Source organism: Odocoileus virginianus, chromosome 28 (genome assembly GCF_023699985.2).
Source record: "Odocoileus virginianus isolate 20LAN1187 ecotype Illinois chromosome 28, Ovbor_1.2, whole genome shotgun sequence".
Taxonomy (NCBI): Eukaryota; Metazoa; Chordata; class Mammalia; order Artiodactyla; family Cervidae; genus Odocoileus; species Odocoileus virginianus.
In genome coordinates this window covers 5739604-5762988 of record NC_069701.1, presented here as the reverse complement: position 1 = coordinate 5762988, position 23385 = coordinate 5739604, and the positions used below count along the sequence as shown (strand labels likewise).

The 23385-nt window shown below is 41.8% G+C and overlaps 1 protein-coding gene and 1 long non-coding RNA gene across 6 annotated transcripts in view; one reads left to right on the top strand and one right to left on the bottom strand.

Annotated features, from left to right (window-relative positions):
- GRM5 (glutamate metabotropic receptor 5) overlaps nt 1-23385 on the bottom strand; it is a 596160-nt gene that overhangs the window by 121411 nt on the left and 451364 nt on the right. The gene's annotated exons all lie outside the window — the stretch shown is intronic.
- The window catches only part of LOC139031771 (uncharacterized), a 59639-nt gene that overhangs the window by 22910 nt on the left and 13344 nt on the right, over nt 1-23385 (top strand). The window contains exons 3-4 of one of the 2 annotated variants that reach the window (XR_011484271.1): nt 4603-4699; nt 13947-14478. This is a non-coding gene — a long non-coding RNA (uncharacterized lncRNA). Of the gene's footprint in view, nt 1-4602; nt 4700-13946; nt 14479-23385 lie in introns of those variants that run through there. The other variant, XR_011484272.1, reaches the window with a different exon arrangement.

Here is a 23385-nt window from a genome sequence, read left to right as displayed (position 1 = left end):
GAATGTTATCCAGCCATAAAAAAGGAATCTTGCCATTTGTGACAACATGGATGGATGTAGAGGGCATCATGCTAAGTGAAATAAAAAGACAAATGCCACATGATCTCACTTACATGTGGTATCTTAAAAAACAAAGAAGCAAAACAGAACAAAAATAGGCGCATACATATGGAGAACAAGTGGGTGGTTGCCCAAGGGCAGGGTGGTGGTGGTGTGTTGGATGAAATAGGTAGAGGAGATAGGAGGTATAAACCTCCAGTTCTAAAATAAACAGGTCATGAGGATATAATATACAGCATACGAGATGTGGTCAAAAATACTGTATTAACTTTGTATGAGAGTAGATGGTCACTGGACTTATTGTGGTGACCATTTCCCGATAAATGATTTACATGAATGTTGATCACTATGTGGAACACCTGAAACTAACATAATATTGTGTATTAAAATAGTTAAGTCACTCAGTCAGTCCTCTGCAGCTGCACCATCCTCCTCCCTGATCCTCAAGCATTCCAGGCATGCTTCTGCCTCTGGGCCCTTGAATTAGGTTGGCCAAAAAGTTCATTTGGGTTATTAGTGTTTTGGGAAAAATCTGGATGAACTTTTTGGCCAGCACGATACTTGCTGTTCCTTCTACCTGGGGAATATCTGCCCCACAGATGTGCAGAGCTATTCCCTCCCCAGTTCAGGTCTTTCCTGAAATATCATCTCCTCTCTGAGATTTCTCTGATATCCTGTCTAAATCTCATCTCTGTTCCGCCCCCCACCACACACACACACACACACACACACACACATACACACACACACTCCCCCTATCTCCTTTTTCAACATTATTTTTCTCCTTACCACTTCTTAGAACAGTTCCCAGAATAATTCCTGGCACATAGTAGGCCCTTGATAAATATTTGTTAAATGAATTAAAGAACCAACTTGGACTATGCCTTCTGTTTTCTTTTCCTCCCTAACCCTACTAACGCTAATCAGTGTTTTAAGACTCCAAGAGCACTTCCTTCCTGAAGCCACCACGGTTTCAGATAATAAAATTAATCCTGCTCTTCTGATCTCTCTATCATTTTCTCTATACATGCATACCTTGTTTTATTTCTCTTTGTGGTTATCATGTTTTTCATAACTTGAAAGACTGTCACAACCCTGTGTTGAGCAACTCTATGGACACCGTTTTTCCCAACAGTATGCTCACTTCATGTCTCTGTGTCACATTTGGTAATCCTAATTTCACACTTTTATTATTATCATGCTTGTTATGGTGATCACTGCGGATGGTGATTGCAGCCATGAAATTAAAAGATGCTTACTCCTTGGAAGGAAAGTTATGACCAATCTAGACAGCATATTAGAAGGCAGATACACTACTTTGTCAACAAAGGTCCGTCTAGTCAAGGCTATGGTTTTTCCAGTAGTCATGTATGAATGTGAGAGTTGGACTATAAAGAAAGCTGAATGCCAAAGAATTGATGCTTTTGAATTGTGGCGTTGGAGAGGACTCTTGAGAGTCCCTTGGATTGCAAGGAGTTCCAACCAGTCCATCCTGAAGGAAATCAGAACTGGGTGTTCATTATAAGGACTGATGCTGAAACTCCAATATTTTGGCCACGTGATGTGAAGAGCTGACTCATTTGAAAAAACCCTGATGTTGGGAAAGATTGAGGGCAGAAGAAGAAGGGGACAACAGAGGATGAGATGGTTAGATGGCATCACCGACCTGATGGACATGAGTTTGAGTAAGCTCCAGGAGTTGGTGATGGACAGGGAGGCCTGACGTGCTGCGGTTCATGGGGTTGCAAAGAGTTGGACGTGACTGAGTGACTGAAATGAACTGAACTGAACTGATGGTGATCTGTGATCAGTGTTCTTTGCTGCTACTGCTATGACTTACTGAAAGAGCAGATGATGGTTTTCATGTTTTAGCAGCACGGGATTTTTGAATGAAGGTATGGACATCTTTTTTTAGACATAATGTTACTGTACTATGTATGTATGTACTGTAGGCTACCGTTCAGTATCCAAACATAATTGTTATATACACTCGGAAACCTACAAGTTTGTGAGACTTGCTTTACTGTAGCAGTCACTTTATTGTGGTCATCTGGAACCAAATTTGCAGCCTCTGCTAGGTCGGCCTATACCTCTGTCAGGCACCCTTCCCGGCATGTTTTAGAAATGTGGGCATACTTAGGGGGAGGAGGATTTGAAATATCCAGTTCCCAAGTCAGTCCAGCTCCCTTCCTCCATGTAGCTCCCTAAATGGAGGTAGTTCCTCACCGGACTGGTTCTCTTTCCAGGTAGCCTTTGAGGCCTTGCCTTAAGGGCTTCATATTGAGCCTAAGCCAGGCACTACAACTCAGCCGCCTAACCCACTATCAGGGTTTAGCAGTAGGTGCTTTTATGGCTAGTAAAAGGTGGTAGGTAGGGACTTTGATTCTCATTCTTTTGTTTTTCCTCTCATGAGCAGAAGAAAGGGATCTAGGTTCAAATTCCTGCTTGATGTCTTCGTAGCTCTGTGACTTGGAGAAGTTACTTGGATTCTCTTAAGATTCAGCTTAACCATCTGTTAAATATGGTGACCTTTAGCTTGAAAAGGGGATGTGAGAATGAAATGTTACCTTGCGCACAGCCTGGCACAGGGTCGATACTTTATCAAGATTAGCTGTGCCAAGATGTAAATCATAACAACGTTTAGCCACTGTGTTTTGTGGTTAAGACTCTGGAGAATAAAAGCAAGCCAAAGGTCTCTCCTGGTGTGATGCCCAGGAGAGCTCTCCAGCAGTCATCTTTCAGCTTCCCTTCCTGATTTTTCTTTGTGCCTCCTGGACAACAGGCAGCAATTGGCATAAAGGCCAGTTGGAGCCTTATTCATTTGTAAATCAAACCCCAGTGCTCAGGACCCGGTTACTGGTTACTGTACTTTTTGTTGAATTGAATGAAGGCAAATATGAAAATCTGCATTTTTATGATACTTTAAAAAATAATTTTTGCCTTCATTAGCCAGGTGTATCAATACTGTTTCCATCCTGTAGAGATAAAGAAGCAAAGGTGCAGACAGGTCAAGTAGGTTTCCCAAGGTCACACAGATAATAATAATCAGAAGTAGACAAGGATTTCTAATGCCAAGATCAGTGTCCTTTTTGATATACTCTCTTTCTTTGCATTGGAAATATGCGCTCCCTGAACAGTATTATTGTATCACCTTTTAAAAATACTCTGATTAAGATATAAAGTTAGGGAAAACAAACTGATAACAAGATCAGGTCTTTCCTGCAAAGTGCTGTGTTTCTGTTCCCTCAAATAATGCCCATTAGTGCTGCCTAAGACCTGGGCCTGGACTCTGCAGAAGGAGCTGACTGAGAGCAAGTTGAAACGCAAGCAGTACAGTGTTCATCCACAGTCTGCCAAGTCCTTTGGTTTTGTTAGGCATCTGCGAACATCTGGCCTCTTTGGGCAACATTAGGGTCTTGTAGGATGTCCTGGCGACTATCTTCCCTTGTCACCCAAACATTCCAAATGATTACAAATTAAAAAAAAAAAAAAAGAAAAAAAGGAAAAAAATATGCCAGAAGAAAACCAATAGAAGTGTAACCTTTGTAATTTCTCCTTAAGTCATTTTGATGCATGTGGTTTCCCACCCTCCTTCCCTGATTTTGTCTATTTTTAATGAAGTATAGTTAATTTACAATATTATATTAGTTTCAGATGTGAAGCATAGTGACTCAGTATTTTTGTGTGTGTGTTTTAAAGAAAGATATCTTAATCTGTTTCAGCATTCAGGATGCAACAGGGGGTCAATTCAGTGCAATTCAAGTTTGAATTCTGCTTGCACCATATCATCTCCTTTGTAGTCTTATCCCTCCATGATAAGAAGCAGCCATAGATGGGCTATGAACTTCAGGTTGCTAAGAAAGCTCTGTTGAAATGTGAGCTAACAAATAAGTGCTTTAAAAGCACTTAAATATCATAAGACTCAGGAAGCTAGGAACTATTTCCACTATAGATGAAGAAACTAAGGGAATCAAGATGACTGACAGTAGTCAACAAGCTTGTCTTTCTTTGGATGTAGGAGGGCGTCTGGTACCCACATTTAAAAGTACTTTATGCAGTAGACTCAATATTTCTAGCTATTGGGGAGATATTGGCTTCTTAGGGGATTCTTATGCCTCTTATCTCTTTAGGCTTCGATCTCTGTCTATCTCCACCCCTCCCTAATGCCACATATCTGAAGGGGATGAATCTGCATGAAGTTGTCTTTGTGTTAAAGGGTGCAGGTCAGCTACTAAGAGGAGCAGAGTAAACAGGACGAGAGTACAGATTCTGAGACAAGGCAGCAGGTTAGAATTACGGCTCTGCTACTTACTATTCATGGCTGTGTGACTATGGCCAAAGTCATTAGCCTCTCTGTGCCCCCCAAAAAATGAGCTGAATGATAGTTTCTAACTAACAGATTTATACAAGGAATAAAAGAATTTATACTTATAAAGCATTTGATAAATTGATCAATGTTACTTGGTTCTTGATCAATGTTACCCAAGTTCTGTTACTAATGATCGTTTGTTTCCTTCTGTTCAAAATACAAACATCTGGAAGAAGTATGTTGCCGAGAAGAGACATTAGCTATTGCATTCTTTGAAGAAGAGAAGAAAGGCTGAAACAGTGAGGAACGGGAAGAAAAGCAGGATTTGAGGTATGGCAGCCTGGCAGGGCTGTATGGTATAGGTTTGGGGATTTTTTTTTTTTTTAATCAGAGAAAGATCATGATCTCATTTTCATTTAAACATTTTTTTTTCATTGAGGATAGAAAATAGAATGAGAGTGGAAAAAACTAGGGAATAATGAAATAGGATGCTAAGAGGAGATGGTAGCTTAATCCAGGGTAGGATTCTAATTATATATTGAAAGCAAGGAGAATAGGACTGTAGGTGGACTGGATATGAGTTGTAAAGGAAAAAGAAGAATGAAGAGTTGGTCCAGGTCTTCCTTTCTAAGCTATGGATTAGAAGGACATTGAATGTGAGAAATAGGTTGGTGGGGATGTAGGATCAAAAGTGCTGTTTAAGCTGTTAAACAGCGAGGTCAGTGTCTAAAGGGACTGAGCAGACAAGGGGTATTGGTGGCTTAGATTAGGGTGATGGTGGTTCAGATGGTGAGAAGTGTTCAGATTAAGGACATATTTGGAAAATAGAACTGACATGAGTGACTGGATCTATCTTAGACACCAGACTTCTTTTTGAGTTCCTGATCACTCTGAAACCAGCAGAAATGCTAGATTAATTTTACTGGCTGTATAGTGTTCTCTTGCATGGATATATTTCTACTGGTTTCAGCATGTCTTAAAAACTCCTTGCTTGGGTGACTACAATAGCCTCCTAACTGACATCACTGCCTCTAATCTTGCCCTGCTCAAATCTGTGTATTTCCAATATAGATATATAGTGAGCGGTCTTTCTTAAGCACAAAAGTGATTTTGTTAGTCTTCTCTTGGAACCGTTCAGTTGATAAACAAATTATACCCTAAATACTTTGTCCTGACCTTCAAGACCTTTCTTCTGCCCTCTATTCGCCTCTCGGCTCTGATCCATCATACACTGTGCATCAGCTGTTTGGAACTTCTTGCATCCGCATAACAAACGCTTCTCTTATGAATCTGGGCCTCTCTCACTCCATACATCTGGAACATACTTTGTGGTAGATTTTCTACTTATTAATTTGTGTGTGTCTAGGAGTCACCTCCACTTAGAAGTTGTTTAGGGCCCTCCTCCAGTTTGGAATTAAGGTTTTTCTCCATTCTCCTCTAGCCCTGGTGCTTGGTAAACATCTGATAAACATCCTCTAAGGAAATTTCCTGCCTACATATCTGTCTCTAACATAGACTGAAGGTTCTGCTTCGTCATCTCGTAGCACTGGTGATGACCTGTGGCTGGTTTTTAGTACACTGTGGGCTCCCTGAGGACAAGGGTCCTATGCCTTTCACAGAGGTAGCCCTTGTGCTTACCATAACATCTGACACATAATTGTCACTATTAAAATAACGTTAGGAATATGAATGAGGTCTGATGCTTGACCAGATGTCTCAAAGCAAGTCACCAAATACCAGGTCTGGTTTTCAGATTGTCAAGTCAGTTTATTAGAGTTATCATTGCTTTGCAGAATGGCACCAAACAAAACTAAATATCAATGTTAGTTTACAACAGAATCTGCCAGATGATCCATACAATCCTAGTAAGCAATCTTTAGTGCTTTCACCATCTGATAACATTTCATGGGGAAAATTCTGGTCTAATCAAGGTGGAATAGATCCCCTTCCTCACCACATGTTTCTCCTGTGAAGTGCAGTTGAAAATCCTGAATGGAATGACTGGGGCAGCTTTCTGAGCATTCTGAAAAGTAGATGATAATGAGTGGATTGGGGAATAAACCAGAATTGAGAACACTACTTAGTCATGCATGAGATTTTTGGATCTTTTCCCTCAGAGTCTCCAGAGCTAGAGTCAAGTAAAGAAAGTCAAAGTGGTCGTTGCTCACTCATGTCCGACTCTTTGCGACCCCATGGACTGTAGCCAGCCAGTCTTCTTTGTCCATGGACATCTCCAGGCAAGAATACTGGAGCAGGTTGCCATTTCCTTCTCCAGAGTATCTTCCTGACCCAGGGATTGAGCCCAGGTCTCCTGCATTGCAGGCAGATTCTTTACTGTCTGAGCCAGCAGACAGCCCCAAACGTGAAACTGTGTACCGACAAAAAGAGCTCTGTGAGAGGTCCTCCTTTGTGGTCTGTGGAAAGGGGCACCCTAGAAGTCAAGGAGAGTGGGTGAAATTCCGTTTTTGTTTTTTGTTTGTTTTCCTGTGTAAGTCCTAGAGCAGCCCTGGTGGTGAAGGTGGTGGTGAAGGCCACGGTGGCTGGGTCGGCACCTATAACTCAGGAAGGAAACCCTTCTCCATGACCTGAAGAACTGTCCCCAAAAGTTCGGGGAAACTCCCTGTTGCTTTTTTCCTTTCTCGGGCCTGTCCCCACTTGGCTCCCATGGCAGTCCAGCTGGGGAACAGGATGTGTGAGGCAGAGGTAGAAACCAAAGCCTTTGACTTTTGCCCAGAGGCCCAAGAACAGGATAGAAGAGACTGGGAGCTGGGGTGTTTCAGGGAGACAGGGCAGATCTTAAGAAAATGATCGCATGAAATTGAATATGAATTCCTGGGCTCCCTTCTGAGTTGTGCAGGGATGGGTTTGACCCTGTTCAGCACACCAGAGTTCTGAGACGTGAACTACAGGATAGAACTCTGCCTAAATCGTGGACTCACTCAATGAGGCACACCTTCAGTAAACTCTGATCGAACTACAAAGGCTCTGAAAACAGTGGGGCCACAGCCCACAGAAGGCAGGTATGAACTGACAGCCTAAAGCAAACCAGGCTGATTTCTAATTTTTTAAAAATCAGTGTTCTCCGTAAGATAACGTTATACCTGAAATATCCAGAACCATGAGATGACACTTGGAGCACAGGGGCCATCTGTGATCACTGGGGGTGCTGTCAGAGTCCCATCACCCTTCAGTGACCTTCTGTCTGTATTCCCAAACGCTCTACTTCGGTTAACCTAGCCTTTCTTTAGCTGTCTTAATAGAAACTTAGAATTATATTCCACTGTTTTTTATCTTGCTGCTTAGGCCCTAAAAAGAAATCCTGGCTTCTTAAGTAATTTATTTGTTGACTCAGAGATTGAGTTATTGATTAAACATTTATTAAGCCCTTACTATAGGTCACATATTATGCTGCAGGGGTCCCAACCCCTGGGCAATGGACTGGTACTGGTCAGTGGCCTGTTAGGAACCAGGCCACACCGCAGAAGGTGAGTGACGGGCAAGTGAGCAAAATTTCACCTATATTTACAGCTGCTTCCCATCATTCTCCCTTCATCCACAGATGGAACCATCTAGTTGCAAGAAGCTCAGGGCTCCCACTGATCCTACGTTATGATGAGTTGTATAATTTTTCATCATATATTGCAATATAATAATAATAGAAATAAAGTGCACAATAAATGTTAATGCACTTGAACCATCTTGAAACCATTCCTACCACCCCTGTCTGTGAAAAAACTGTCTTCCATGAAACTGGTCCCTGGTTCCAAAAAGGTTGGGGACCACTGTTTTTCTGGATGCTGGTGATCCCAGCATGAGTGACATAGTATCTCCTCAGAAACACTCAGCCTGTAAGGGGCTGGCTCAGGGATAGAAGTATGTGGTGGGCCCAAGGAGTTTCACCTTATCAGCCAAGGTTTAAAGTCAATTCTAAAGAAATCAACCCTGAATATTCATTGGAAGGACTGACGCTGAAGCTCCAATACTTTGGCCACCTGATGGGAAGAGCTGACTCACTGAAAAAGACCATGATGCTGGGAAAAACAGGGCCGGAGAAGGGGACGACAGAGGATGAGATGGCTGGATGGCATCACTCACTCAATGGACATGAGTTTGAGTAAACTCCGGGAGATAGTGAAGGACGGGGAAGCCTGGTGTGCTGCAGTCCATGGGGTCACAAAGAGTGGGACACGAGTGAGCGACTGAACAACAGCAAAAATCCCTGAGAGCTCATTTTTTCCAGGCTTCTTTCCTTATCCACTAGGTGGTAGGGAAGAAAGGCATGTTGATTAGTTGGCATGTTAATGCACCAAACAACTAGACTTCATTCAGCCGTATTTGCTTTGCTCAAGGATGAGGTTTTAGGGTCTCCTGGAGGCCAGGCCCAGGGTCAGCATGAGCATTTGTGCAAACCTGACCTTGCCAGCAGCGCCCCCAGGCTGGGTCTGAGCGTCAGCGTCTGGGAGGGGAAGAGGAAGTGGGTGGCAGGGCTGTTCCCGCTGTGTTTCTTCCTTCAGAGCTGGGTTCTCTGATTTAGAACACTTCACATTCCATCCTAATTTTACTATTGTTTAATCAAATCAGAAGGCCCCAAAGGGATAAGCAGAAACTGAAATCCTTCAATCTGTGATCACAATTTAATTTTACAGCACTCAAAGCCTGTTCTTTAATTCATCTGGGGAACTGGAACTTTGAAGTTGCTGTTAAACAAAGGGAAATCAGACTCTTAATGCAGAATCAGAGAAGGTCTGAGATCCAAGGGACATCGACTAGAGAGTGTCTAGTTCCAAAGCTGCAGAAAGCAAGCCCTTGGGCTGAATCTGGTCTTTAGTTATGTTTCGTTGGGCCTACATGCTATTGTGTGGAAATTTCACATAAAAATCGAGCTTTGTACACTCTCTGGGAAAAATCAGAAGTTATTACAATACTGGCATCAGATTGTGAAATGGCAAATGCTGACCTGTTTCTATCTCTTACATCGTCTCTTTGACCCTGTACTCACTGGAGATTGGCACCTCATAATCTGGTCCAGCAAACTCACTGGAGGAAAATAAGGCCAAGAGAGGGAAAAGTACATCCCTAAAGTCATACCTGTGGTTAGTGGCAGCTGGCCCCAGACCTTTTGTGTCCAGCCTCTTGGACTGAAGCTGTTTTCATACAGGAGGCAAAGGAGACCATGATTTAACACTCTTTTCAGCAAATAAATTTATGACCACAGAGTAATGAAGCCAGCAACAATTTATTTTTAAAAAATCCCACAGTTGTTCTTTGTGTTAGCCCTTATACTAGATACTGAAATACTCTGGGATCATCTTCATTATTTCCTTTCTACTCACGCATAGGGGAAAGATAGTAAAGGGAAGGAGGATATAAGGGAAGGGGTTCGGGGGTGGGGGGGGAGCGGGAAGTGAAAGTGTTAGTTGCTCAGTTGTGTCCAGACTCTTTGCAACCCCATGAACTGTAGCCTACCAGGCTCCTCTGTCCATGGGATTTTCCAGGCAAATGTACTGGAGTGGGTGGCCATTTCCTTCTCCAGGAGATCTTCCTGACCCAGGGATCTAACCTGGGTCTCTAGCATTGCAGACAGATGCTTTACCATCTGAGCCACCAGGGGTTCAAGGGAAGGATGTCATAAATCTACAAGAGTCCGTTGGGTAGCATTGTAACATTGCAGTGAAACAAATTCTCCCAGCCCTCATTTATTTTCTACTCATTCCTTACGCATCTGGCGAATGGATTCCATTTATACTCAGTGGATGAGACAATAATTTGTTTCCTGCCGTGACAGAAGGGCAGTGCATCCCCCTAGCCAGAATTAATCTTTTGCCATTACACGCTCCCACAGAAATGTGTTTATACCTCGATTACGACACGAAATGCTTTCTGCCATGCATTAGGGTTATCTATGTGCTTGTCTGTGCCCACCACAGAGTGTGAGCATTGTGAAGACTTAAAACTTGTCTTGTTTATGCTGTATCCTCCACAGTTCCTAACACAGTGGCATCGAGTGAACAATCCATTCTTTCACTTAACATTTACTAAGCATCTCTTTGGTGCAAAAGCCTCTATAAACATACCATGGGATTCAGGGATTAATTCAGAATAGACTTAGATTAGTTCAGAATAGTTCAGCTTTAAGCATATTGGGCCCACACTGATTCTGCATATATTGCATTTCTTGTACCCAGATCAATGGTCATAGTAATGGTTGGTTATATGAACGATGGACTTTCATCATTCACTGGTGGCGCAGTAGTAAAGAAACTGCCTGCCAGTGCAGCAGACATAAGAGACATTGGTCCAGTCCCTGAGTCGGGAAGATCCCCTGGAGGAGGACGTGGCAACCCACTCCAGTACTCTCGCCTGGAGGATCACATGGACACAGGAGCCTGGCGGGCTACAGTCCGTGGGGGTGCAGAGTGGGACACAACTGAAGTGACTTACTGTGCATGTAAATGATGAATGAATATGAACAGACTTACTGTACAGTGATTCAGACAGAGAAATGAGTGTTATAATGAAGATGCAGGTAGCTTCTTGGGAGTGTGGGTTAAGATTAGTAAAATAACTGGGAAGAGCCAAAGGGATCGGGTCGAGAGGGAGGTGGGAGAGGGGATCGGGATGGGGAATACATGTAAATCCATGGCTAATTCATGTCAATGTATGACAAAAACCACTACAATATTGTAAGGTAATTAGCCTCCAACTAATAAAAATAAATGAAAAAAAAAAAGATTAGTAAAATAAAGAACTGGTTAGGACCAGTTAGGTGATGTAGGGCTTGAACAGGGACTCTTGATGTCAAGCTGGAAGGCACAATCTACAAAAGGGTTGAGAGAAACTGATGACATCATATAAATCATTCAGCCCTTATTCTTAACACTATGTGTGCCTCTTCTGTGTCAGGAAGCATGGCAACATTGGGAACCCAGAGCTGTAACCATAAGCCTAGAGAGGCACTGGTTTGTAATATCTGTAGCTACTCCAATTTAAACTATGCCTGAAATACAGGCAGATGACCCCTAAAATGCGCATATTGAAATGCAAATGAAGGCAGCATCTGCAGAGAGAAGACCTGTCTTCAGGGAGCTACAGAAACTCAACAGGGATTGTACACTTCTGTGTGCAAAACACCAAGTTTTAAATTTAAATGATTCACCATGAAATGCAGGTTGGCAGCCCTCTGATGGATATGTTATTTCAGATAGCATATCCCTTTTATTCACATTACAGATTTTTGAGGAACTTCCATATGGTGTGTAAATGAAGGAAGAATTTCACAGGGATATGAAAGCTGGTGGTTATGATATTATTTAAAAGACTGTGTTGTAAAAAGTCCTAGCATTCCATTCTCCTTACTATACCAAGACCAAATTCCTAGGCCAGACCTTGCCTACTTGGCTGTACATCCTACTTAGTCCATTTTCATCACCACTATTCTTTTTCATTTTAAATGTGTTTCATAATATTTCCTGAAGACTTGATTTTCCCATTTCTATTTGATGAGCTTCCTATCATTATTTTAAAACATGGTTTAACCATCACTTTAGTGTGCAGCTTTGCTAGAGTTATTCAGGTAGAATTCTTTTTCCAGGGCTTCCTCATTTGGAAAATAAAGAAAATAATACCTTCTTTTAGAGTTGTGACAGTTAAAGACAATATATTTAGAAGTTAAGACCCCATAACGGGTACTTGCTGTTGTTTTATATCTAGTACAATTTAATACAAGAAGTCACTAGAGTAGTGTAAGATATTTGTAAAATTAGCACTCCCACCTTTGAAAATTTCAGAATTACTATATTTTTTATTCACAAAATGTTCCAGAGTTTAAGCTCCTGAAAATAAGTGATGCTAAAAATTTAAGTTCCATTAAGACTTTTACTTCTAATTAAAAATAACAAGCATGCTAAATGAAAACGCCATCTCATATAATAAGCACTAGAAGTGAAGTAGAAAATTAAAATAAAAAAACTACACTGTAGTGTATAAACCTGTAAATAGTCCAAACACAAATGCAGAGTTCACAAATTGTACACGTGGAAGATTAATTATCATGTCTAATATAAGAAACTTGATTAGGGTAGAAGGATTTGTATAAAATGATAGACATTGAATCATTTTTATCAAAATGTTTTCATGAAGCACCTTTTTATGAGTATGCTACTTATGAGTGGCTACTACGCCACTTGTGCTGCCAAGTCACTTCACTTGTGCCCGACTCTGTGCGACCCCATAGACGGCAGCCCACCAGGCTCCACCGTCCCTGGGGTTCTCCAGGCAAGAACACTGGAGTGGGTTGCCATTTCCTTCTCCAATTCGTGAAAGTGAAAGTGAAGTCGCCCAGTTGTGTGCGACTCTTAGCGACACCATGGACCGCAGCCTACCAGGCTCCTCTGTCCAAGGGATTCTCCAGGCAAGAGCACTGGAGTGGGGTGCTGTTGCCTTCTCCAACGCCACTTGTACCAGCTTCTTTATTATAGAGGTTACTTTAAAATGACGATAATGTCACTTTCAACAATGACAATAATTATTTTCTATAGATGATTTTATTTTGACAAGTTCAAAGGCAGTCATTAAAGGAGAAGAGATGGGAGAAGAAAGTATCCCACAAATGCTAGATGCTATGTGCTTGACATTCATTACCTTATTTAACCCTCACAGCAAACATAAAAGCTCGATAAGCATTGTCCTCTGCCTTGGTTTAGATGAGAAAATTTGGACTCAGAGAGTTAAGATAAAATGCCCAGTAACACAAAACTAAAACTTAGAGTAGAATTTCAAACTCAGTGTCTCCCCTTTTTATAAATGTAACAAGCTTACTTTTGTGACTATCATTTTCTTTCACTGGAAAACAAGAATAATCATCCCTACTAACTTCTGAGGACAGCACTTGAGCAAATAAATGAGAGGTTATATGTAAAAGATTCTGATTAATAGTAATGCATTTATTTATTGAGAAATGACTATTATTCTAATTTAGCCATTTCAAAAGCCCTGTAAGTAGTTACTACCATTAGTCTCACTGTATTTTTTTTTTAACAAGGAGACTGAGTTTTGCAGACATTTATTCACTTTTTCTAAGAACTCACAGATCAAAAGGGCTTCCTGGTGGCTCAGATGGTAAAGAGTCCACCTGCAATGCAGGAGACCAGGTTCGATCCCCTGGGTTAGGACGATCCCCTGGAGAAAGGAATGGCTAATCACTTCAGTATTCTTGCCTGGAGAATTCTGTGGACAGAGGAGACTGGTGGGCTACAGTCCACGGGGTCACAAAGAGTCAGACAGGACTGAGCAACTAACACTACTACTACAGGCTGCTGCTGCTGCTAAGTCCCTTCAGTCGTGTCTGACTCTGTGCAACCCCATAGATGGAAGCCCACCAGGTTCCCCCGTCCCTGGGATTCTCCAGGCAAGAACACTGGAGTGGGTTGCCATTTCCTTCTCCACAGGTTGAAAACACATCAAATTACTTGTATCTTGACTGAGCATTTTTCAAACACTCAGCACTGTATTAACATAGAGAAGCATTGAGGGGCTATAAGAAACCATTCTTTGAAATACTAACGTTTTTATCTCCTAGACTCAGTCCCAGCTTAACTCCATGCCATCATGTCACCAGACAGCCATCGGAGTGCCAGACAGACGCGACACAGCCCGGGTCCTTCCCAGTGGATTGGTATCTAATACATTGTATTGAAGTCAAAACCCCATAACATGGGGAGCACTAGACTCAATCTCCTTGAGAGTACTCAGTGAGAGACTGATTTTCCTTGCTTTCCATCATTTTGCAATTCCATGTTGGATTCAGTACTGTCCTGATATTAGCCTGGACAACCACTTGCTAATTATTGTACTTGAGTTCCAATTCAACTATTCATTTTTACAATAGTTACAATTTTGGTTCTATCCAGTGTCCCATGGGTTTGTTTTGCATTTACTGAAGGCAACACAATATAATTAAAAGAATGTAATTAAAATAACATAGATTCAGATTTTAGTTCTTTATTTGTCCATTATATGCCCTTTCCTGGGCAAGCCAGGAAACCTCTTTGAGTTTGCTCATCTGTAAAATAACAACAATAATATCTAAGGATCAAGAGAGGGCCAGTGAATCAAAGAGCAAGAGGAAACAGTGAACCATTTTGCAATTCTAACAAATTAGTGTTATTGTTTTCTAATCTATAGATCTGAGAATAAGATCTCCAAAGAAATATTTGGCCTGTCTCATTCTGGTCTGATTACTATCTACAATGAAGCAGTTCACTGAGACCTTATTGTACTTTGAAAAGAATTTCTGACTTTTTAAGTCTAGTTTTTGCTTAAGTCTTAAGCAAAATTTAAGTCTCTTAAATCTAATTATTGCTGGAAGTTAAGGTGGAACCTGTCTTTGGGTATGTTAACTGTGGCTCATCCATAGATGTCTGTCCAGTGTCTAAAATATTCTTCATTTCTTAGTCTCTAGGATCGATCCATTTTTTAAAAAGTGGAGTGGAAAACCATGGAGTTGAAGCATTAAATATTCACAAAGATATTCCAACTGTATACAATCTTTTATCTAAAAAAGCCATTTTAAAAAATATTATCATGTATAAGAAGTAAGCAAATATTGCTTAAATACACAGTTTATGGTATCATTATGAATATACATTCATTTCATTATAACTTGGACTTCAATCCTTTTGTTTCTTGGGATCACCAACTCAGCACAGGGTTCAGACTTCATTCTGAGGGGAACAATGAAGGGGAGGGGACACCTGTCTCTTGATAGGTGTTTTAGTAAATATGTAATACTGTTGTTGTTCAGTAGCTAAATTGTGTCTGACTCTTTGTGGCCCCATGGACTGCAGCATGCCAGGCTTCCTGTCCTTCACCATCTCCTGGAGTTTGCGCAAACTCATGTCCATCAAGTTGGTGATGCCATCCAATCATCTCATCCTCTGTCGTCCCCTTCTCCTCCTGCCCTCAGTCTTTCCTAGCATTAGGGTCTTTCCCAATGAGTCAGCTCTTCACATCAAATGTGGCAAAATTATTGGAGCTTCAGCATCAGTCCTTCCAATGAATATTCAGGGTTTATTTCCTTTAGAATTGACTGGTTTGATCTCCCTGCAGTCCAAAGGACTCTCAAGAGTCTTCTCCAGCACCACAATTCAAAACCATCAATTCTTTGACACTCAGCCTCTTTTATGGTCCAACTTTCACATCTGTACACGACTACTGGAAAAACCATAGCTTCGACTAGACAGACTTTTGTCAGCAAAATGATATCTCTGCTTTTTAATATGCTGTCTAGGGCTCCAAACTCACTGCAGATGGTGACTGCAGCCATGAAATTAAAATTAAAGCTTTTCTTCTCCTTAGAAGAAAAGCTATCACCAACCTAGACAGCATATTAAAAAGCAGAGACATTACTTTGCTGACAAAGATCCGTCTAGTCAGAGCTATGGTTTTTTAGTAGTCATGTATGGATGTGACAGTTGGATCATAAAGAAAGCTGAGTGCCGAAAAATTGATGCTTTTGAACTGTGGTGCTGGAGAAGACTCTTGAGAGTCCCTCGGTATGCAAGGAGATCAAACCAGTCAATCCTAAAGGAAATCAGTCCTGAATATTCATTGGAAGGACTGATGCTGAAGCTGAAACTCTGATACTTTGACCACCTGATGTGAAGAATTGACTCATTGGAAAAGACCGTGATGCTGGGAAAGATTGAAGGCAGGAGGAGACAGGGATGACAGGATGAAATGGCTGGATGGCACCACCGACTCAATGGACATGAACTTGAACAAGCTCTGGGAGTTTGTGATGGACAGGGAGGCCTGGCGTGCTGCAGTCCATGGGGTCACAAAGAGTCAGACATGACTGCACAACTAAATTGAACAGAGTTTTGTCATAGCTTTTCTTTCAAGGAGGAAGTGTCTTTAATTTCATGGCTTCAGTCACTGTCCATAGTGATTTTGGAGCCCAAGAAAATAAAATATGTCACTGTTTCCACTTCCTTCCCTTCTATTTGCCAAGTAGGGATGAGACTGGATGTTGTGACTGTTGAGTTTAGGCCAGCTTTTTCACTCTCCTCTTTCACCCTCATCAAGAGGCTCTTTGATTCCTCTTCACTTTCTGCCATTGGAGTGATATCGTCAGCATATCTGAGGTGGTTGATATTTTATTTCTTCTGGCAGTCTTAATTCCAGCTTGTGAGTCATTCAGCCCAGCATTTTGCATGATGTAATATACATTTCTTTATTCATTCAACAAGTATTGAGCACCAACTGTATACTCCAGCTGTTCAAGCCGTGTTTTCAGCAGGTACTTGTTAAGCACCAGGTGTATTTAATAATCTATAAAATTGCCTAGTAGCAGCCGAGAAGTCAACTCCCTGTGTGTGCACATGCTTTAGCTTATTTGGAGTTACACAGCCTGAAGTTTGAGCTTGCTTTGCTACTTACTAGCTGTGTAATCTTGGGCAAGTCATTTAACCTAAGTATTTTTTCTTCCATTTTTTTCCATAAAAGAATGCTAAAGGTAGCTATCTCTCATAAGATTGTTGGGAGCTTAAAATGAGACAGAGCCTAGCAAGCAAATAACTGCTTATTAAATGTTAATTATGATAATGATGTTGGTAATGAAAGCACTTATATCATTTCCAATTACTGAATTAAGCAATAGTAAACTTCACTATTTGGTTGCCTAGAATCCAAATCCCTTCCTAATACTGATGAACTCCTCATTGTACTTAGATTCTAGAAGACCATATATTCCTTTCATTAGGGAAGCTGAAGTAGCTGTTTCCTCCTGCATTTTCCATGCCCTGGTTGTCAGGTAACAGGAATATAACTCAGGCTCAAGGAATTGGAAGCTTTTTCCCAGGAATGTGGAGAAAGTGAAGTAAATCAAAGCATAGCTGCTATTTATTAAAAATAAAGTGAGTGGATAGGGTCCAAGTACAGTGATACTCTGGCCAAACTGCTGAAAGCTGAGCTTCCTGTTTCATGGCCTTTGGGAACTGGTCCAAGTTTACCAACTTAGTCCTCTAGCTACAGTAGATCCTGGGAGGCCACAATATTCTTCCAAATAATAGCATTTATTTATTTTTATATGTATTTATTTTACTTAAGAGAGCCAAGCTAAAATTGGTTTCCAGTGATTACAACCCAAATCCTGACATGAGTCAGATTCTTGTTTGGAAAAGCAACCTGTTATCAGCTGGACAACTAATGACTAATTATTTGAATTCTAATTCTACTATTAATTTTTTGTAATAATTACTGGTTTTACTCTATTTAGTATTTCATAGGTATTTATATGGGTGCCTACAGTCCAAAAGAGGCAAATTATTTAATTTTATATTGAAGTAGAACCATGGACCAAAAGATTTCTGGAACTGAATTATTTGACAAAGAGAATACAGACATAAAATTTACTCATAATTCCTCATCTGGGATAGCAGATGCCTTGTACCCTGGAAGCTGACCTCATGATGGAGAACATTCTTCTGTTACCTGTTACTATTTGAACCAGATAATTCAGTTTAGAAAGAATCAGCAGATGACTTTTCTTCTCTCTCATCACTAATTGAGGTTTAATTAAATATTGCCTGAGAACGTAAAAGGAAACCCTGGTCCATGCCTACTTCTTCACCTCCTCCAAAGAAACTAAGAGACATGGAAGGAAGAAAAAATAACATCAGATAAAGTGGGATCAGAGGCTTAAAATTTCAGGCATCAAGGGAACTCCCACGAAACAAAATTTGCCATGTGCTTTTGAGGCAGTCAGTTCAAATACCAATTTTGTTGTCCCAAATCTCCCACATGATGTCCAATTACCCTTAGTTATCCAGAAATTTACAGAAATATCCGCTTTGAAGGAATTTACTAAATGCCAAATAAAGTGTTTTAGAACCATTAAATACCCTTGAATAAGGTTTTTATATTTTGCTAGAATTTCTCAGATGCAACATACACCAATCCAAGCAGAATCTGGAAAACATTTTGACCTGGAATGTTTGTAGAAGCAAGGGTTTGCACATGGTTCACAAATGCACAGACCTCTTGTGTTTCTACTGTACCCGGTAGAGGTCTGTGACTTAAACTTGTTTGAGTTGCATTTATCATGCATTGTAAATTTTGGCTGAATTCCTAGAATTGCATTCTTTTTTTGTTGTTGTTCTTAGAATCACATTCTTGTATTTATTCTGAAATGCTGGGATTCATAAGAAGCTCTGTGAAATTTCTAGAGAAAAACACTGTGCAGAAGAAAAATGCTACTAGTGATATGGTATTTTGAATTTTACTAAATGCTAGAGACTACGTGCCATGGACCGACTTGTGTCCCCTCAAAATCTGCACGTTGCGGTCCTAACTGCCAGTGTGTTGACAGGACCTCTGAGGGGTATTTGAGATGGGGCCTGTGAGATCTGAGGGTGGGGCCCTCATCATGGGATTAGGGTCCTTATAAGCAGAGACACCAGAGAGCTTGCTCTGTTTTTCTCTGCCCAGTGAGGAGGTGGCTGTCTGCAAGCCAGGAAGAGGTCCTCACCACAGCCCAACCATACTGGCAGCGTGATCTTGGTCAGACTTAAACATCCTAGCCTACAGTATTTTGTTTTGGTAGGCTGAACTGAGACACTGTTAAATGCTCCATAGGTACTAGTCTATGTTCTTCTCGTAAGACTGCTATCAAGTAGGCATTTAATGTCATCCCAAACTTATAAGAGAAGAAAGTGTGGAAAGAGCATTTCAGTCACTTGTCCAGTGTTGTTGTCTCATCATGAAGTCGTGTCTGACTCTTCTGCAGCCCCAGGGACTGTAGCCCCACCAGACTCCTCTGTCCATGGGATTTTCCAGGCAAGAGTACTGGAGCAGGTTCCCAGTGCTTCAGTACTTTCATTCTTCAGGGATCTTCTCGATCCAGGGGTCAAACCCAAGTCTCTTGCATCTCCTGCACAGGCAGCTGGATTCTTTACCAGTGCTCTGCCTGGGGAGCCCTTTGTCCAGAGTAGCAAAGTACGAAGCAGAAAATTCAGGATATAAATGACTTTGGCATTTGACAGGCTAGTCCAATGCCAACAGTTGCATCCCTATGATGATGCCTTAACTTTCCACTTGTGCAAATTCACCACTCAAGAATCAGTCACATTTGTCATACACAATGTATTTGTCACAATATATCAGTTTACAATATATCAATCTCAGTTCTTTGTGAAACATTTTCAGGTCTCTAAGGGTCCCTGATCTTCCTGCAGTTACTGTCTGAAACACAGATACTAAGGACAGTACTCATTTGCCTCGAGCTTTGAGTTCTTCCTGCTTCCAGGCTTCCAGTCTTCCGCTGACTGCCAGTCGCTTTGCCCCGGGGGCTCTCCATTAGCGCTGCAGGCCGCTGCGGTACCGACTCCATGTCCCTCATTCGCTTCACACGTCTGCCTGTGTAGCTTCACACTTGAAACATTTTGCGCCAAACTCATCTTCCTTACCCACCCTGTCTCCCTTTTCCCTGTTAACAAAATTTTCTCGAGAGCCCACAGTTGAAATCTTGACGTCACCTCTGACTCCTCCTCTCCCCTCAGCCCTGCGAACATCACCAAAGTCACACCACTCTCATGTCATTCAACAGCACATGCTGTTACAGCCTCCGATTCCCAGCAGCTTCATGCAATAAAAGGTCATTTCTTGCTCACATCTAGTACTGACCTCTATTTCATCTGATGAGCTTCAAGTGATACTGTCGGATTAATGTTTTTAAGTGTGATTTTTATCATAGTTTTCTTGCTCAAGTGTTTCTGTCAATTACTTAATATGTAGAAGAAAATTCCCCCTGTCACGGCCTAGCATACTTGGTCCTTAGGAGATCTTTTCCCACTGTCACGGCCCAGCCTTGTCTGTTGTTCCATGTGACACTTCCACTCTGGTTGAAAAAAGTTTACCCTCCGTTATCTGCACTGGCCTTATATTTTCTCAGTCCCAGTCTTCCATTTTTGTAGTCTTCCAAGCCTGGAACACTCTGCCTCAAACTCTCCCTCTTGCAGCCCAACCAAACTTCAGGACTCACATGCTAACCATATCGTGAAGTCCTAACGTCCCCAGACACAAGCGTTTTCTACCTTTGCTAATGCCTAGAGCTCTTAAGGACCATTTCACTTAGTTTCTACTTAACATGTATAGATTAATCATTTTTTAATTAACTAATTGCTGGCTGTGCTGCGGGCTTTCTCTGGTTGCTGTGAAGGGGGGTTACCCTCCCGTTGCGGTGTGCGGGCTTCTCACTGCGCTGACTTATCTTATTGCAGAGTACCAGCTCTAGACGCCAGCTTCAGTAGTTGCGGGGCACGCCCTTAGCTGCCCTGTGGCATGTGCAGTCTTCCTGCGTTAGGGATTGAACCCATGTCCCCTGCATGGGCAGGTAGACTCTCCACCAGGACCACCAGGGAAGTCCTGTGTAACCTTCTTTTAAAGGTATCTCCAGGTAAATTATAACATACCTGGAAAGAAGAAAGAGATCAATTGCTAGCTAATCTTTGCATCTTCTCTTAACAACTCTTGAACAAAGTCATGAGCATGTTTAATGGAAGTTCAAAAACTGGTAATTGGGTAAAGAAGCTATAGAAGAAGTTTAATAAATGCCCTGAACTTGGATTAATACTTTATTTCTTGGAAAAGAAAGCACATGCCACTTCGGTCATATTTAATATCTGCTCTGATAGTCATGAAGCTTTGAATTAATCAGTAAATATTTTGGAAGCAGCAGCTCGGTGGGAGTTGCCATGGAAACGGATGCATCCTCTGATTTCTGTAGTCACTTTGGAGTGGTGGAGCATTTGCACATCTCGATGAAAGCCTGGGAGCTGCTGCCCCTTAGCAGTCGTGGGAAGGTATTAATGTATAAAGTCAGAGTAGTAAATATACCGTCTGTGACAACCCTCAGATTTCTGCCAGCTTCATAAAAGTTTATTTCTTGCTCACACAACAGTCTGATGTAGATGGTGAAGCATTCTATCACAGGACTTGTGGGTTGCGATCCTGTCATGATTGTCCCTAAACAAGTGGAAGCCCCCCTTTGTAAGGGACTCTTCTCCTCCAGCACTGTTTTTCTCTTTGCATGGGCTACTTTGGCCTGAGCCCTCCTCTCCACGCACCCACATCCCATCCAAGCTGTCCCTTCCAAGTCTCCTTGGATACCCTGACCCGCGGATCCGTACTGATTTCTCCTACCCGTAGACTTCTGTGAGTCTCACTGATGGAGTCACATATCCCTGCAGTGCTTTGAAGCTGAGAGCTCTTGTGGCAGAGTGTGGACTCTGGAGTCAGGCTGAATTCAATGTGTGTGGTGCAGCTTATCTTAGAAAAGCTAGTGAACCTGCCCAAGCTTCAGTTTCCTGTTGAACGAGATAGTTATACTACTTGTCTCCAGGCAAGAATACTGGAGTGGTTTGCCAGGCGCTCCTCCAGGGCATCTTCCCTGGGTGGCCAGGAGGAGAATCCCATGGACAAAGTCTGATGGGCTGCAGTTCACGGGGTTGCAGAGTCAGACATGACAGAAGCGACTTAGCACGCACTGTCCAGGAGAACTACATGGAGAACAAATGATACAACTGTACATGAACCTCGTTTCACGTGCCTGGTGTAGAGAAGAACTCAGCAAATGGAGGTTCCCTGGGTTTGACTTTCACTAATCAAAAATGCCCATTGCTTCCAACTGCTACTGTGTGGATCCAAGGCATGATATCTCATCCTGATATCTCATCAGTCTTCTAATTATCTCTGTGCTTTCTTTTATGCCCACGCCTACTATCTGTTCATTTTTGTTTAAACTTTTTATTGTGTATTGGGGTGTTGTCAGTTAACAATGCTGCGATCATTTCAGATGAACAAGAAAGGGACTTAGCCACACATACACATAAATTCATTCTCCCCTAAACTCCCCTCCCATCCAGGCTGCCACATAACATTGAGCGGAGTTCATGTGCTGTATGTCTACCATCTGTTCTTAACATAAAGTGATCTTTAATAAAAAAGTCAGTGCAGCCCGTTCCTTTGCCCAGTCCTCTAAAGGTTTCACATTTCATTTGAATAAAAGCCAAGGTCAAAGCAGTGCCAGGCGACCCTACAAGACCTCCCCGCTGTGACCTCTTTGCCATCATCTGCCGGGTTCCCTGAACTCTGCTCCGGCCGCGCGGCCTTCCAACTGCTTCCTCAAATACGGCAGCTCATGCCCTTCTCCGGACTTTGTCCCTGTGGTTCCCCTCCTGGAATCATCTTCCTCCATGTCCACCTGTTTCCCCCATGTTACTCCCTCATCTCCTCCTGGGATTTACCAAGTCACATCCTCAGTAAGATTGTCCCTGACCACCCTGTTTAATTGTGCTCTCTCTCACATTCTAAATCCTATTTCCCTAGTTTATCTTCCTCTTAGCAATTATCATCATCTAACATAGTATAACTTACTTAAGTACTTAATTTTTTCCTGTCTTCCTCTAACAGGAATGTTAAGCTCCATTCAGGAAGATATTGAAATTTTTGTCTGTTTTGTTTCCTGCTATAGCCCTAGAACCTAAAAATAAATGAGGGGCACATAATAGGCATTAAGTAAGTATTTGCTGAAGAGATAAACAAGTTGCTAGTTTTAATAGTACATCTTTTTACTCATTTATATGGATACCCTGAAGTCAAGTACCAGAGCATGTGTTTTCCCTGGATTCTACCCCAGCATGTTGTCAGGATGCAACCACAATTTGCTAATTCACATCATCTTTTAATGGTCATGTTCTTTCGCATCATTTTCTTGGTGACTGCATCTTTGATAGAAGCTCTCCTGTCACCTCAATGCCCATCACAGCTGTAGGGGACAGTAGCTTCTTTATTTAGTAGCCATATGGCCTGGGTGCCAGTTCTTGACAATTTTTAAAGGTTGCGACACTGGCAATTACTGAAATGTCAAAACTCCAGGCCAAGCACGTGGGCTGAGGCAACAGTTATCCCACACAGTTGCCATGGTGATGTGGATAAACTCATATATAGCATCCGACACT